Source organism: Heterocephalus glaber, unplaced genomic scaffold (genome assembly GCF_053883595.1).
Source record: "Heterocephalus glaber isolate CG9 unplaced genomic scaffold, H.glaber_assembly_v1.0 deba00000901, whole genome shotgun sequence".
In the NCBI taxonomy this organism is placed as follows: domain Eukaryota; kingdom Metazoa; phylum Chordata; class Mammalia; order Rodentia; family Bathyergidae; genus Heterocephalus; species Heterocephalus glaber.
Window position 1 is genome coordinate 12,997,603 of NW_028258171.1, and position 17,894 is coordinate 13,015,496.

General features: G+C 41.3%; 1 protein-coding gene across 2 annotated transcripts in view; it reads left to right on the forward strand.

Annotated features, from left to right (window-relative positions):
* The window catches only part of Frmd6 (FERM domain containing 6), a 234,496-nt gene that overhangs the window by 84,799 nt on the left and 131,803 nt on the right, over positions 1–17,894 (forward strand). The gene's annotated exons all lie outside the window — the stretch shown is intronic.

The following is a 17,894-nucleotide window of genomic DNA, read 5'->3' on the forward strand; positions in this document are numbered from 1 at the left end:
TTACTAAGATACAATCTAAACATATTACTTTTACCTAAGATCAGCTTGGTCTTTTTTATCATAGAGCTAGAGAGACAAGGCCATCAGTCACTCAGACTGGCTACCAGGAACAGTTTGACTAATCCTATTTGATTCCTGAAAATGCCTTAAATTTGAATTTAAGGCTTGTTGTTTAATTTTATTTTATTATTTATTTATTTATTTATTTTGGTTCCGGGGATTGAACTCGGGTCCTTGTGCTTGCAGAGCATGAGGCGGAACCACTGAGTTAAATCCCCAGCCCTTGTTGTTTAATTTTAAAACATGGGTTAAGTTTTATCTTTAAGATCCAGATGAATGGAGAGAGTGCTCCCTTCGGCAGCACATATACTAAAAAGATTGGAGAGAAAGGATTGAAGGCAGATGAGCAATTCTACCTTGTGTATTGACGTGAAAAGACTTTGAAAACTACAGGCTGTGAATATAAAGACAGCTTTGTCTGTGCCCCCTGAGCTCCAGGGCTTTGGTTCTTGCATCAGCACAGGGGCCCACCTGGCTCTGACTGCCTCCTGCAGATGTTCCTGGACTGAGGGCCTGAAATTTCCCTTCCCGGGCCTCCCTGGGCGAGGACCATGAGGAAGCTCAGGAGAGCGGGCAGGATTCCTTGGTGGACTCTCCAGATGCCCATCAAACTGTTTTCGTTTTCATGAGGTTTTGCAGAACTCTAAGCCTTCTGGTCACAAAATGTTTTCTTTGTGAAACCCTCAGAGATTATTTTTCTTCATCACAATGGCAAGAATACAGAGCTGTCTCATGATTTCTTAATGGGATTCAGCTGCCCAAACTGCAGTGCCTTCCCCTGTACTTCAGAATTTACTATATCGTTGTCTTGTTTTTCATTTACAGATGCCTAGAACTCTCCCTCTCCCACTTCCTCTCCCTTTCTCCTGCCCCTCCTTGCAACCAGCAGGAGCTCATGAAGATGAGCTGCATCTTTACAATCATGGGCATACTGATGGGGCAAATGCTACCTTCTTTCAGGCAGTGTCAGGCACATTCCTTGAGAAAGTAGATGTCCACTGGAGACCCCTGTCAGCAGCCCAGTGCTGGCCCTGAGCCAAGTGGTATGGCCATGTGCCAGAAAGGTGCCAGTCCAGCTCGAACCCACGGGTCAGCAGGGAGAGAAGAGTGACCTGAGACAAAGGGGAGGCAGCATAGCCAAGAGTCAGAGCAGACCTGGCACCCAAGACCCAGGAGAATGGTCCACAGGAAGAGGATCTAGATCAGTACCCACAGAGCCCACAGGAAGCAGGGGCCAAGACACAAGGCAGCGGGAAACAAGCTATGTGCCAGCATCAAAGAAGGCATTGCAATCATTTCCTGCTTCTGTGTTTCTCTGTGGTCCTGTAGCGGAGACAAGAAGCTCAGTTATGTAGGAACAGGGCCTGGGATGGGAAGAATAGGGACAGGTGACCTCATGTGTGTATATCTTAGATTCCCCAAGAGATGATGGCAACACAAAGAAAGAAGAGCTCTTTAAAAGCTCACCTGTGAACATTAACTATAAAATAGTTTGCTGGCGTAGTTCCTGCTAACTGAAAACTCCTCTATCTTTCATCTCAAGAAAACCTGTTTCATTTCTTCCTTTGAAGCAGAATGCTTTTAAAAAAATTTATCTTAAAAAAATGTAAAACATGACCTCCTTCAATGACCAAACATCTCTCTGGGTCCCCTATCCTAGACCTAACTAACCTCATGGCCTTCATCTTTTCTTTGGACTTCAGCTTGCCATCCCTTGGTTTAGTCCTGAAATGTCTTCATTTCTGTGTGACACATTGTATGGCAATTGTCCAAGACTCAGGTGCTTGTCCCAGCTCCATCTTCCACGGCCACATGATGTCAGCCAAGTCCCTTCCTGCCCCGAGCCTCTCCTGTCTACCCCTAGTGAGCTGCTGTAAGAATCAGAGAGAATCTTGCAGGGGTGGGGGAAGACTGAACATTTAAAAGCATTAGACAAATGGAAGGCATTGTTGTTACAAAATATGGATCTTTGGCTCGCAGTGGGGTGAGGCTGAGCCTCCATCACTCATTCTTTTGGCTTGTTTGTGTAACCTCTGGTGAAATACTAATAATTGCTGCTAAGCATTGGTTTCAGCACATTCTGTGTTTCTCCTGTGCCATTCACAAGGCAGTTACGTATGCAACGAACTGATCCTTCTCAGAAAGAATGGAGGGGGAAGACATGTAGCTAATGTTTACTACTTAGATGAGACATCTGATAAGACTCATTTTAGCTACTCTGGTCCAGGAAAGAACAATAACAAAAATATTACCAAACCCATGGCACAAATAACCAATAGCTTAGCGCTATGGTTCTTCTCATTTGAAATTTCTATTCAACCATGTTTCATATTCAGCAGCTATCATCATGATGACATCACATTTAATCTAGCTGGACGAGATGGCACACATTTGTAATCCCAGCTAGTCAGGAGGGTGAGGCAGGATGATTGCAAGTTCAAGGCCAGCCTGGGCAACTTATGGAGACTTTGTCTCAAAATAAAAATAAAAGGGCTAAGGATGTAGCAAAACATTTCTGGATTCAATCCTCAGTAACTGCAAACAAATAAATAGATTTAACTGAGTTATTACTAGTTCAATTAAACCTAAACATATATTTTTGCATAACATGTGTGCCAAGCACTACAGTAAGTACTGTATATAACCTTGAGTAATTCAGATTTTTTCTTAAGAAACTCATAAAAAGGGCCAGGGATTTAGGAGGAGGAGGGGGGAGGGGGGAGGGGAGGGGAGGGGAGGGAGAGGGGAGGGGGAGGGGGAGGAAGAAAGAAAGAAAGAAAGAACTCATAGACAAACATGCTCATTAAAAAAATGCTAATGTGATTATTATTATGAGGATAATTGCTATATTTCAAGTGCACAGGATGGAGCAATGAACTCTGGAGAGTTGAAGAGGAGACACCACATCAGCTGGGCCCTAAAGGATGAACAGAGACAGGTCAGAGTGTGAGCGCAGAGCAGTGGTTCAGCATGCAAGCTGTGGGGCCGGGCCCCTGGTTTAAATCCTGGCCGTGAGCTTCCTCCCTGCATATCTTAGCTACTTTCTTGAGGTTTTGATGCCTCGGTTTCCTGGTCTGGCAGGATCCTTACAGGGCCCACCTGTCTGGTTATCATGAGCAGAAATGAGTCAAGGCATCTGAGCAGTCAAGCAGTTCCTACCATGTGATTAATCACTCCATAAACAATAGCCATTATTATTATGTTTGGCCCTCAGTAAGTCAACGAGCAGGAGAGAGGTTCCTGGTGTTTGAATCTAAGAGATTTATAACAGCATCATGATCACTGTTGATAACATTAAAGCTACTATTTATGTGCTGGGCACTCTTACTCTTTATAAATTGTAATTTCATTTAGTTCTTCTAACACTCTTGAGAATCAAGAACTTTACATTGAAATATCAATAGCACCATAAAGAATATGAAGCAAGTGATAAATAAGCAGCACAGAAGGGGAATGAAGGAGAATTACATAGGAAGATACATTTACACTCCAAAGAGGCAAAAATTCCTGGGATTATAAAACGATGGGTTTAAACCAAATGAGGTCCCAGACATGGGTTTTTGTTTTTATTTCCATTGCATCTGTTTGTTTTAGTTTTCTGTTTTGTTTCTGTGCGTGTTTGTTGCCTAAGCAGAGTATAACCTTTCCAGGTGCTCTGGCTCCCACCACTTGCATCAATCCCAGCCCTGAAAACATTTTGAGTATTGAGCTGGGGACATGTGCACAAGATCTCCTACGTGTGGAAGGATGCATTGGTGCCAGTCACTGTTCTAGTTGCGTTTACATGCATGATCCATGGGACAGCCTGAGCAAGGCATGATTACCCCCACTGTGGATATAAAAATCTGGGTCAGGGATGTAGCTCAGTGGCACATTGCCTGCCTGGCAAATGTGAGGCCCTGAGTTTGATTACCAGTACAAAAAAAAAAAAAAAGAAATCCTAGAGAGGAAAATCTGAATGTCAGAGAGGATAAGTCTAGAAAGAAGGACAAATCTGGGGCACCAAATCAGGGAGGTATGTGGCCCCTGTAGAGCCTGGTGGACAAGGGAGGATCCATGCAGGTGTGGGAGGAGTTTGGGCAGAAGAGGTTGAATGACTTTGAGGCAGGGTTGGGAATTTGTGTGTGGCTGGAGGAAGCTAAACATGGCAGGTTTCCTCGTCTTTCCAGCTTCATCAGAAGCCATGCACGGCACACACATAGGTTGACACTGGCTTTGCTCGCTCTAAAAAGGGGGAGATGCCAGTGGGGCCAAAGGAGAATTCTCCTCTTTGGAGACTGCCCTGTTGGGGCAGGGACAGGCCCCTGAAAAGAGAGGACTACAGGCTTTTCAGTCAGCATTCCCAGCAGAGTTTTCCCAAGATACTTAATGTCACTTTCACCAGCTGGTCACTAGTGCTTCTCCCTGGATTCTGGCCCTTGACAGCTGGCTAATATTTGTCTTACACACAGAATGCTCTCAAAATAAAAACAAATTCTTTAACCTAAAAAATTGTTTTTAGTTTTTTATTAGCATATGTTTGCAACATATAATAATTACATTCATCTTGGAGAATTGGTACATATACATACCACACCTCAATCCTTCCTACTTCCCTTTCTCTCCGTCTCCAGTCTCCCCCATTTGTAGATCCCTTTCCCTTCTCCACAAAGTCTACTTCCCTGTTTCCTATCATCTATCTTTTATTTTATTCTTTAAATTATTTATAGTTTGGATTTCTCATGTAAGAGAAACCATGCAGTATTTAACCTGTGTCTGTCTTATTTCATGTAGCATTGTAATCTCAAGGTGTATCTATTTTCCTACAAATGACTCAAATGCATCCTTCTTTATGACTGAGTAGTACTGCACTGTGTATACATATAATGTTTTCTTTATACATCCATGGACTTATAGGCTGGTTCTGAGATTTAGCTATGATGAACTGTGGTGCTATCAACATGAGTATGCATGTATCACTGTAATATGATGCCTTTAACTCTCTCAGCAAGATACCTAAAAGAGCTATAGCTGGGTCAAGTGGAATTTCTATTTTTAATGTTTTGAGGAATCTCCATACTGATTTCCTACTGGTTGGATAGAATGGTTCCTTTTCCCCCACAACCTCGCCAGCAATTTGTTCAGCATTTCTTTGGCCATTATAGAAATGCAAATCAAAACAACACTGAGATTCCATCTTACTCCAAAAAGAATGGCTATCATCAAGGACTCAAAAAACAAATCCCTTAACTTTTGATCCTAAGAAGTTCTTCGTGATAAGGCTCCTGTTCACCTCTCCACCCTCACCTAACTCACTCCCAAAATGTACACAGCCATACCAATCTAGTTGTTGTTTGTAACAGCACCAGATTTTCTCCAGAAAGCTTCACCAAACTACTCACCACCACCCCATCTCCATGATGTCTTGCACTAACTTCTAGGGCATAACTTCTCCAAAGAATGTGTTAACTTGTCTACATTAGAGCAGAAGCTCCAATGATTTCCCAGCATCTACCACATCCCAGCATGTAGTCCACACTCAATAAGTTTGTTGAATGGATGAAGAAATGATTAAATGAGAATATCAATGGCTAAATCCTTGGCCCTTACTCCTTGGGTGCCCCTGCTCTTCTACTTGACAGTGTGTTTGCTGTAATCATCCACCTGACCATAGGCCTCCAGCAGCAACTCGGTCATTGATTTCCAGATATGTCCAGATCAAGCATATCCTCCACCCGAGGCACTGTTTGACACATATGCACACTGCCACCAACAGCTACAGCAAAGCTCATCTTCTCTCTCCTTTCTGAGGCTTGCCCTTTACAAAAGCCCAGAATGACCTGCCAGAGCTCTGGTGCTGTGACTTATGGAATGGTGCAGAGTCTCACAGCTAGGCCCAATTTCCTCCCAAATCCAACAATTACACTTGAATTGGCAAAAGAAACAGGGAGGGGAGCCCTAACAGCATCTTGATTTCATAGCACTTCTTGGAGTGGGGGGAAGAGTGTGTGTGTGTGTGTGTGTGTGTGATGCAGCAGGGGATGGTAATGCTCCTGTGGAATGAGGACCATGGCTCTGCCTACTCAATGCAAAGGGATGGGCCTTGGATGAGCAGGACCGGCAAGGGGCTCCTGAAGAGCTCTGCCAAGCAGGCCAGACCTGGAATGCTCATACCAGCAAGAATAATTGCTTTAGCAGGAGATGGGCCAACACCTATATGCGATCCGTATTTTCCAATCACTGTGTTGGACACTTTACATAGATTGCCTCAATTATTTCTTACATAAATCCTATGAAGTAGAAACCTTATTATTCCTGTCTTACAATTAAGGAAACTGAAGCACAGAGAAACTAAGTAGCTTGCACAAGCTCACTCCATTGGTGGAGCCAAGATTTGAATGCAAGAATTCTAGCTCAGAATGCCACCACATGGGGAATGATTCAAAGCAGGCACCCTTTGATTATTGAGAGGTAGGAGGTGGAAGCCTCACAAATCAGCAACATCATTTGTTTTTTACAATATATTCCTTATAGACTGAGGAAATTAGAAGACTCACAATGTCTTTAGGTATGAGGTGTGGTAAAAAATATAGTAACTATTTAAACATTTTAAAAATTTATTATAGTGAAAGACACATTGCCATTAACTCCCCTCACACACTCCCTCTTGCTTTGAGCACAATCATCCCATTGTTCTTGCCACTTTCTGAAGCAGTTCTGAAAGTCCTCTTTTGTGGGTGTCTTTACTTTAGTTGCACTGTCTTGAGTGTCTTGATGTCAAGAACCAATTCAAAACATTTACCTCTTATGGTCATTTTGACTTTGGGGAGCCAGATGTCACAGTGTTAGACCCAGCGAATGAGGCGGATGAGGACACAACATGTTTTTATTTGACAGAAATTGCTGTAAATTTTTGATCAATGCTGGTGATCGTAAAATAAGGCAAACGTTTAAATTTTAAAATGAATAACATTAAAAGACACATTACTGCTAATATTTCTCAAAATACACAAAATACTTTCCTTCATTTTGAGCACAATTGTCCCATCATTCCTGGAAATGTCTTTATACAGTAGTAAGATTTTTAAAAATTTTAAACATTCGCTCTATCTTTTGGTCATGCCTTGTATATGTAATAGATGAAGAGGAAAGATATTTAAAAGGATTTCCCAATGTGTTGCATTTCTGATACATGTATAAATTTGTAAATGTAGTGCATTACGTATATAAGGAGATCAAAGAAGCACAGGGCTGGCACACATTGTCCTGCATGTAGAAAGTGTTCCCAGAATTACAGAGTGCACATCATGCCCAACTTTATATGGTAGCTCTGAAAAGACAGGCTTTTTTACACTCATAAATTAATATAGGCACTGGATGCTCCATTAATAGAAAAATTTTAGTGGAGTTTGAGCTAGTGTGACCTTCAAAAACCAAACCATAGGAAAATAATGTGGAAATGGTAAACCAGCAGCCGAAGTACCATGAAGAGCAGCTGTTGATCCCCAGATGTAGCCCCCCAGATGTAGCCCCAGGCTCTCCCTGCAGCCTCCTCTGTTTCCATGCCCTCCTCTTCAACTATTCCCGTGCCTTTTAGCTGGCCACAGCTCCCCACACTTCCCAGACTGGACAGATGCTTTGTACTCCCTCAACATCTCCCCTATCTTTCTTTCTTTCTTTTTTTTGGGGGGGTATCAGGGATTGAACTCTGGACCTTGTGCTTTCGAGGCAGGTGGCGAAACTACTGAGCTAAATCCCCAGCCCTCCCTTATCTTCTTTAACTCAGTTCCCCATTCTCCTTCAAGACCTACACATACACCAATCATTCATGCCTGCACTCAACAAACATTTTTGGAACACCTGAATCAGGTGCAAAAGGAACCAAGATGAATAAAGCGTCCTTACCTTCAAGTTGCAGGAAGCCTAGAAAGGGAATTAAATAAAGCGAGTCATCTGCAGGAAATTTTACAATCAGTCTTATGTTTTGGAACCATTTCCTGTGCATATCCTTATCAGTCAGATAACAATTGAAATACTTAAAACAAAGCAAAGAAAATGCATTAGAGAGAAACTTAGACCATATTTTTGAAAGCTACGGATCAGTAAGTTTACATAGAATGTTCATATCTCTTCTGGGTTGAGTTGGTGAGGAGGCAATAAAATGATGATTTAAAACTCAGTTGACTTTCTCCAGCTATTTGCCAAATCTGGGATGTCACATTCCGCTGCTTTCCCAGATTCAGATGACTAAGTCATGCTAGCGAAAAATCACATGAGCAAAAGGGCCTCGTCCTTCATACTAGCTCAGAAATGCTTTCTTTTTCCCTATCAACGTGTGAGGCTTCAATCGGACAGCTATATACAGTATGAAAATAATTTTCTCCCCAGGGAAAGAAAGAGGCACATTATCCAAAGGGAGCCACAGCAGGTGAAAGACTTTTGCAAAAATCTTCTGCTGTGAACATCAAGTTCCGGCTAGCCAGAGAGGCTCTGCTCTAACACATAAGGATTTTATCTCAGTAGACTATAAAGTCCCACAGAGCTGGCTCTGTGTCCTGTTCATTTCTCTGTCCAAGCAAAGGGCTCAATAAATATTTGTGTGAATTTGTTATACGTATCCATCAAAGTGGAAGTCATTGTCATTTCCTAATGGCTGGTCTCATCTCCCCAGAGTTCTAAAAAAAAGGAGAATTAGGGTTTGTTTATGGTTTGTTTGTAAATTAACAGTAGAAGAATGGTGTTGCTTTTTGAGATATGTTATAATCCAGAAGAGACCAAGATGAGATCAATGACCTTGTCCATCAGGATAACTTAGATATGGACCCATTGCTGAGATCACTTAATGAAGAAATCTATTGAATAATCATATCTTCTCATGATAAGTGCTCAATGAAATAATCGTACACCCATAGTTAATCTACTATTAATTGGAAGTTTTGCTGAACTTACACCTTAGGAATTGTAACCACTCATTTTGTAGCTCCAGACCATCTCTCTTCCAAAAGCTGCACAAAATCCTTGGGAAGCTATAAGCCTTTCCCTAATCCCCTCCTGCTCATCTGGATTCCTTGTAAGATCAGCTTACTGATAGGAACAGGTTTCCAAATCCATTTGTGGCCTGGAACACACAACATAAAGGTCATCACACCTTCTGTGGAATGTACTAATTGATGTCACGATTCTCTCCCTGCCCAAGTTGGCATTGGTTTATAATTTGGCTCGGTATTGAGAAATTCAACCAAACTATGGAAAATTTTCCATCCAGAGCAATTCCTATGGGAGCCTGATTGCTTTACAGGAAATTTGGATTGCTCAGCATTCATGAAATGTCCCTTCTGTGTATTAATGAGACAGTTCAAGGCAAAATATATACATTTCATCCTGACTGTATGTGCAATTCACAGTAAAAAGGAGTTAAAAGATAAGTTGACAAAATAAGGAAATTTTATCATTGTATGCCACATATATTTTTCACTTTCTCTCATTTTGTGTAATAACTTCTCCTCAACATAATGGCACTTGTAGACATTTTCACAGAATTTCTATTTTATGATGTTTTGAATGATAGAAAGTCATTTCAGTAAATCCATTAGAAATTCTCATTCCCAACTCTTACAATTGGGCTGTAAAGACTCATCAAGAAAGTGCGACATTAAGGAGAAGCCAGTGGCTGCAGCTTCAGAGATTTCATTATGTGTTTTTGTATCATAATCTTTGTTTGCTAAACCACGGTGGTTCCAAGTTACAGTGCTCTGCGTTGGTCCTCATTCACCGCCTTCAGATGTAGGTCTAGAAGAGGCACTGTGGTGATGGTGCACTGATTTCCTTCCCCACACCCCACCCTGACCTTGGTGTTTCACCCTGACACCCACTGATACTCTGAGTCCACCTCTGGGGACTATGGTGTCAACTTGACCCCGATGCTCTTCTGATGATGTAATGACAAAGAGGCCCTTTATCAATCTGAAACAGACTCTTTGGTTTTCAAAGTAGAAATTTGGTAGTAAAAGAAAGCATTTTTTTTAAAAAAAAGAAGTATGTAATTAAAGAAGTCTGTCAAGTACTTGGGAGCCATCGGTTTTTACGTTTCTGCTTGTGCACTGTTGTTTGTATCTTCCGGTCTTTTGGTCCATCATAATGAATACATGTGCTTTCTCTTCCTGAAGAGTTGAAGAAATGTACTTTTTATTCTGAGAGTCATGGGTGGATGCTTCCTGTTAACTAACTCTTCCTGTAAGTTGAAAATAACCATAGATACAGAGCTGATACTGGATTGATTTTTGCTCTCATTTTATTTTGTCCTGATCTCCTGTTCTGCAAAATAAGTTTCAATGCAATATCCATGCTTAGAATCAGAAAACTGTGATGGCATACATGAAAGAAGGCAGGTGTGTTTGAACTCTTCCTCCAGAGTTCCATCAAACAGGTCTTTATACCTGCTTCTCCCTCCTGTTGAGGCTGAATGAGAGCTCATGTATTTTTTCCTTCGTGTGTCTAACTCATAATTCATCCAAAGCATTTATGAAGCATCCGTTGTTTACCAGGGTATGGAAAAATAGAAAAATCACAAAAATTCTTGCTATTTACTTGGCAAGAAGGTACGTGCATGAAACAATTTAACCCTTAAGATTTATATAATGTGTGTAAGATTTAGTTATAACAATAATAAATGATATTTATATAACACTGAACTAGGTACCTGGAGCTCTTGAATATGTTTAACACACCATATATTAACACATATATTAATCCTTATATCAATCTCACCAAATAGCCACTATTATGATCCCACTTTGCCCTTGATGAAACTGAGGCATAGAGAGTTTACCTAGCTAGTACAGAGCAGAGCCAGGGTCTGAATCCAGGCAGCTTGGATCGGAAGTCCAGGCTGTGTGGCCTCTGCCTACCATGTTCATGTATTTTCTATAGAATGAAAATTTGGCAGTCTGAGGCCTCTCAGAGAAGTGGTCATTGAAAGACTTGGCTCTCAAGAAGAAACTTAATGATGGCCTAAGATTTAGCTGCGAGGAGGGTGGTATTAGAGTTTCTTCTAAGCAAGAAAATCATGGTGAAACCTGGTGTTTGGAAATGAACAGAGCATGATAGGAGGAATGCCTGTCTTGCAAAATCACATGAGAGAACTTTTCTACAGTGCCCTGAACACCATGTTTAAAGGTTGAGACAGAAATCCAGAGGCCAGTGTATCAGCAAGCAAATGGCTCCTCCATGCATTCACAGCATTGCAGCACTGGAGGGAAGCTTAAAGGCATCAACGCCAAGTCCTCTTCTTATATTTGCAGAATGACTTCTAGGACAGAAATGACTCCAGTGTCACTTACCTAGTAGCAGAGCTACATCGGAACATTGCTATTTGGACTCACTGTTTAAGGAATTTCCAATGTCCTGGGCAGCTCTGAAAGATTCACCTGGCAGAGGCATTCAGCTCAGCCTGGAAGAGGGAGACAAGAGGCAAAGTGACCTGTGAGACTTTGCTGCAAAATCTCAATGAACGTAAGGGGAGTGGACTCTTTGACAATGGTAGATTTCCAAGAAATGACTAAGAGAACTTGAAGGGATATCAATAACAAAGGAAAGGAAAGAGCCAAGGAGCCTCCAAGCTGGCAAGCTTCAGAAGAAATGGGGGAAGTTGGCAAAAGTACCAATTGGGCATGAAAATTATCAGTTCAGGCTTAGTACCAGTGAATGGGAGGTGGCTTCATTACAATCATCAGTCCTATGTGGTACCTTCTGTAATGTGATGAGCAGATTCAAAGGCCGTTTGCAATTTTCTCTCTAAGCAGTTGTCAACATCCTCGGCATGTGAACAAGTCCTGTCTACACTGTAAGGGGGAATTCAACTCACTTTTGCTTTGATGACCTTGTCTACTCCACCCTGGTTGCTACACTGTGGATCAGGAATGTCCCCCAAAAGGTTATAAGTTAAAAGCTTGGTCCCCAGCTTGGTGCTTTTGGGAGGTGGTGGAACTTTTAAGAGGTGAGGCTTAAAGGAAGGAAGTTAGGTTATTGGGGGTGGACCCTTGAATGGGAATATTGTGACTCCAGTGCCTTCTCTCTGTTTGTTTCTTGGCTTCCAGGGGTGAACTGGCCTCCACCACACACTCCCATCACGATGTACATAATCGCCACAGCTCAAAACAACAGGGCCAAGTGACCGTGACCAAAACTTCTGAAACTATGAGCTCAAATAAGCCTTTGCTCCTTTTAGATCGATTATCTCAGGTAGTTTGTCACAGTGATGTAAAGCTCCCAAATACACTGGCCTTTCCATTGGTAGTTTCTTCCACTGCCCATTAGCTTCAAGTGAGTTCCCTTCCCTCATAAACAATACAATATAGTGGTAAATGCTACAGGCACTGAAGCCAAATGGTCTAAATTGAAATCCTTGTCTTACCGCTCTTTACTTCGATAACTTGAGCAAATCACTTACTTTCATTATGGGTCATTTCCTAAACCATAAAGTAACACTGTGATCAGTACTTATCTTCTGGCAACAAGGTGAGTATTAAGTGAATTAATACATTATAAAGCATGTAAACTAGTACTTCCATATAGCAAACATTTAAGCAAAAGCTATCGTTGTTTCTATTCCATGATTCCCCTCTGCTCCATGATTTCAGAATGTCTTTTCCCAGCCTGACAAGATGGCATTTTTCCTTTCCACTTGGTACCCCATTCCTGTGGCTTCAGCATGTTATGTTCACCCAAGCATCCCCTTCTGATTCTCCCACAAAGGTGTCCAAGGCCTCCTGGCTCCTCATCCCATCTGAGTTCTACCTCAGTAAGCTACATTTCCCCCCTCCCACACACTCTCACACAGCCCCGGTTAGTTCCCAGTCCAGAAAATGACCCCTTTCTCCTTTCTCTTGTTCATATAATCTTCCAACTTAAAATTGTGATTAGGCCACCCAAGTTTTTACCTAAGAACTCTCAGACTAAACAGATGATCCAGTTCTGGAATTCACCTAGCTTAAGTTTCAAAAGTAAGTTTTCTGCTTCTGAAGCCATATTGAGAAAGGGATTAAAAGCAATGACTTAAGAGGCAGCTGGACCAAGGTGCAAATCCTGCTTCACATTTACTAGCTGTGAGACTAGATCAAATAACACCTGAAACCTTGTTTCTGGCCTATAAAATAGGAATCCCAATCATGTTTGTTTTAAGGATTAAAGGTCTGAAGCCTATGGAAAGCATGGTACCTGACACAAAGTAAGTGCTCAGAGAGCTCTTGCTGCTATTATTATTATTGTTGTTATTTTTATTGTTATTATTATTTCTGTTGTTATGACCCATCATCCTTCCAAGCTATAACAGGTATATATATATATTTCTGTATTGTTAAGGAAATGGCTATAAAGGCATATCCCCAATTATGAACACAGCGAATGTTTTCAAATGCAATGTTTGAAAAAATTTTTCTGCAAAGTTTGAGATCTTGTTTCTGGCTTTCATAACTCAACCAAACTGTTGCTGGTGATGAAAGGTAATGTCCAACATTAGAAGGCATGGGAGCAAAGTGGTAACCAAATCAGCATCTCATTGTTTGATTTCCCATTGTGAATGTTGGCTTTGACTGGAGGTGCTAATGGTGAGGTCACCCACAAAGAATTTCAGTTTTCTCTGCAAGGCCAGATGTGCTCAGTGGTGTGGACCACCAAACTATTGCAGAAAGTCACAAGTTTATATGGTGATTCTACTGTCTGCCTCATTTTTCTATGTTCGTTATAAAGATAATCATGGTCCATGTAGCAGTTTTAGACTTTTTAACAGCTCTCTGAAGTACATAAATAAAACATGAAAATTTATAGCTGTTTGTTTTGTCTGCAGCTAAAATTTTAAAGTAGACTGTAGCGACTTTCTGAAATTACAGATGAGGCAGACTCACACCTCCAAATCCACGGGGAGGGGGGGATTGTGTAAACGACAGCAGACTGATCCCTGTCCTTGTCCATGAAGGTAACCTTGTGGGTTCTCCCCTCTGTTGTTAGCTTCATTAATGTCTCACTCTTCCTCATCGCATTCAACAGAAAAAGCCAGTTGGAGTTACAGCAAGGTGAAAATGACCCCCCTGGTCTCTAGGAGTTAAAGGCTGCTTGAATCAGGGTTCTGACTCGCTATTTTTCACTCACTTTTTAAAATTATGTTCTCTGACATTGCTGTTGTTTATATTACTCTGCTGTTTCATACAGTCTCTTCTAATTTGGTTTTAGACATTTTAAAAGCTGAATTTTTATTAGATCTTAGCAAAACTAGCACAGGGAGAAGTTTAAAATTAAAAAGGTGTTCTTCAGGTCTGTACTTGATTATGTAACAAAAGTTATAAATTGTAAACACAAAAAAAACAGAAAAGCTCCCCCTGCTGTACTGTCTTCTAGGACCCAAACACAGGTCATAGCTCATCTCTTCAAGACATATTTTGGCTGCTGCAGCCTGTCCCCAACTCCACACATTGATATGCCACCATCTATTCCTGTCACGGTTCTCAGTTGAAAGAGTTCTGGCTAATACAGTCTGTAAAGAATTAAATCAAAGTTGAAGGGAGGGCAGGGGAAGGGGAAAAAATAAGAACCAAGAGAGATTATGTAAAGGTGCAAATTTCCAATGATGAATGTCATTATATTGTATACCTAAAATGTACCAATCAAATTAATTTTTTAAAAAGAATTAAAGAACTTACAGAGGCTCACAGCCTCCATGGGAAGACCCAAGAACCAGACTCAACACCCACCAGGAGAACAAAGTAAACTATCACAGTCTCAGGCCTGTAAACAGATTGGCTCAAATGCTGCCATTGCTGAAAGCATGTACTGTCGCTAGTACCACTGCTAGTAACAGTGGCTGTCACTACTACTCAAGTGAGCCCTGAACTACCCGGCCATGGACCTCAAACTCTCAGTAGGAAACTCACTTGGTCTCCAACCACACAGTCGGTCAGGTTTCCAGATAAGGGAAGAGGATTCAGATGATGGAGGTCTCCCACCCCCAAATGAAAACACCCACTTTTCTTCCCACCCCCATGCCATCTGTTCAGATTTACCTTGAATCGAGTATAGAATCAAGTATAAAGTTTGTCATTTTTCAAAACAAAGTTTTTAATCCTTACAATATTACTAATCCCGTTTTACAGATGGAAAGGTCAAATCTTGGAGAGGTTAAGTCATAGAGAAAGTCATAGAGAGCATTTGTCACAGGTACTGGTTTTAAAACACCACTACCTTTTTTGTTTGTTTCATCTCTGGATTGCTTTGTGCCAGTGGAATCCCATTGGCAATGGAATTTTATTTTTCCAATAAAATTTTACAAGAAGCCTCAGTTCCTAAGGCAGATGAAAGCAGAGCTGCTTGGGTTGAACGGTGGGGAGAGCAGAGCCCTGCCTGCTTGACCTTACACTCTTTATTTCAAGTGCCCAGAGCATTCACCATGGAGGTTTGGAAACTACTGCTGCCAGTCTCAGAGAGCGTAGCCATGCCGGTTCATTTCCTGTCACTCTTCCTCAGGCCTGGGCTCAGCAACTGGAAATAGAGAGTTCACTGTCCATACCCAGTCATGCCCATGACCATGGTCCAGCGTTTCTCAAAATATGTTCCATAGGACATGAGTTCATCAAGACATTAATAAGAGATACATGAGAAAAACTTTTAAAGTTGACTCTCACCATAGCTAAAAATATGGAAAACAATAGATTTGTAAAAATTAAAAACATTTGTTACCTATGAGGATAGACTCCCATAGTATAGTGACACGCCAATGAAGTGGCTAGAGAGTTCTTTCAAGAAGTGTGTAGAATGTTCCAAACATTTGACTAGAGACCTATTTTTCAAGTTTTATTTCTCAGGACCAGTCTCTTGGACATCTTGGTTTAGTTTGTTTCTCAAATACCTACCAATAACATTTGGCCATTCTTGGAGGGAGGATGAAGAGTTTTTTACCCAACTATTTTTTTTAACAAGGATTCTTATAAAGCTTGTAAATCCCAGAAGAAATGTTAAATTCATCCAAGAAAGGTAAGGGCTGTAGGGCTGTAGGTCCCTTATAGCTGAAGGATCTGGTTTATGGGGCAGCATTTATCTGTGGGGTAAGAGCAGTGAGCATTGGCTCAGAAAAATCCTACAGTAGATATTCTCATGATAATGACGACAATATTAGCATCTCTTTCGTTAAAAGAGGCCTGTAAAGTTCAGTTATAAAGGGCAATGAGGGAAAGGGAAGCTGGCTTTCAGACTCACTCTCTTTTAAGTCCTAATGGTTATATATTTTCCCCTGGAGAAAATCGAGGGTGTCTTCAAAGGTCTGATCCAAATGCAGGAAGTGACTGAAGTTCTGGAGAAGAAATGATTTAGTGGGTGGAAGACAGCAAGCTGCCCAGGGCGATCTATTCCAGGTGGAAAGCCATAACTTATACTTACTCTGTGGAAGTCAGTGTGTACCCTGATTTGTAAGTGCCTCACAGTGCCCTGCTGCCTTTTTCCTCAAATGAAACTTGCTCGTCCTGGAATGGAATACATTCCTCAGAGGCAACTTTACCTTACGGATTCATTTCTCACCTTTGATAAATCACTCATCCAATATGAGCCTCCTTGGGTTCTCTTTTTGGGGGGTGCATTTTTTAGCAGAGAATTAGAGAAATCACACTGCTCTGCCAATGCTGTGGGTTGTGGTGAGGATCAGTCATGCTGATCTGGACCAAGCTTTGTGCTATGTAGAAAGAGGCAGGGCTTCTGGAAACCTGCAGCCTGCTAGCTTCGGTTTGGCTGGGTTCAGCCCCACCCGCCAACCTGGCACAAGTTGCCCAACCGCATGCCTATTATCAGGATAGGTAAGAGGACTTCGTAAACTGAGAAGTGCTTCTGTCAGGCAGTGTTGTGAGCAGTCAAAGATAGCACCTCCTAGATCTTGGGCTCATTAGTCGCTGTGCCACAACAGCTGTAAACTTGTCAACCTCTTTGGTCCCAGTGTGCTCATACCAAATGATAACAAATGAGGTCAGTGTGGAGATTGAGATTGTGTCTGAAAGTGCCTGGACTGTAGTAAGCATCCAATAAATGTTAGCTATTAGTATCATTATTGTTAAAGCATGGAGTAATGACCTTTTTGATATTATTGTCATTTTCATTCTAACTAGATTCCATGTTGTGGCCAAATTAATTTGCTTCCCAACATAACAAGATCCATTGGCCAATCTCTGGGGCCTTCCCTATGATGCTTGCTATGGAAGCAGGTTGCTTTTTTCCAATCCATGGCTCTCATCTCATAAATGATGCTCCAACATTACTGGATAGTAATTAATGACAGGAATAAAATCATATGATAGAATGCTAAGTTAAAAAGAGCAAGGTACAAAATTATTCGTGATCTCAATTTTGTAAAACAATGTTAACTATATACATACAGACAATCCATGTTTTACATGAGCTCAATATACATCCATTGTACTTACCATGGATTAAATAACATCTGTCTCCCAACAATATAGTTCAAATTTCAGTTACTTCTGTATATTAACAATAAGTATGTAAAGTAATATTTCATTGCCAGCTATTTGATCCACAAATCATCATGTGAATGACAGGTTCCCATCACGATCAGTGGCCAGTCATATTGCTGCTTTCTGAGTCAGCCTGTGATGAATCAGTTCACACACAAGCAGCAAAGTGTGTAGTTGTGTGACCTCCTTGTCTCCCAGCAATAAACTCACAGGGCATGCTTTTAGTGTATAATGGAAAGAGAAAATCTGCCGACAGTGATGAAAGAACATCAAAGAAATGAAAAGTTACAACGGTGGAAATTAAATCCGAATCAAATGTAAACTGAGTTATAGGAGAAATAGCTGACCATGGAA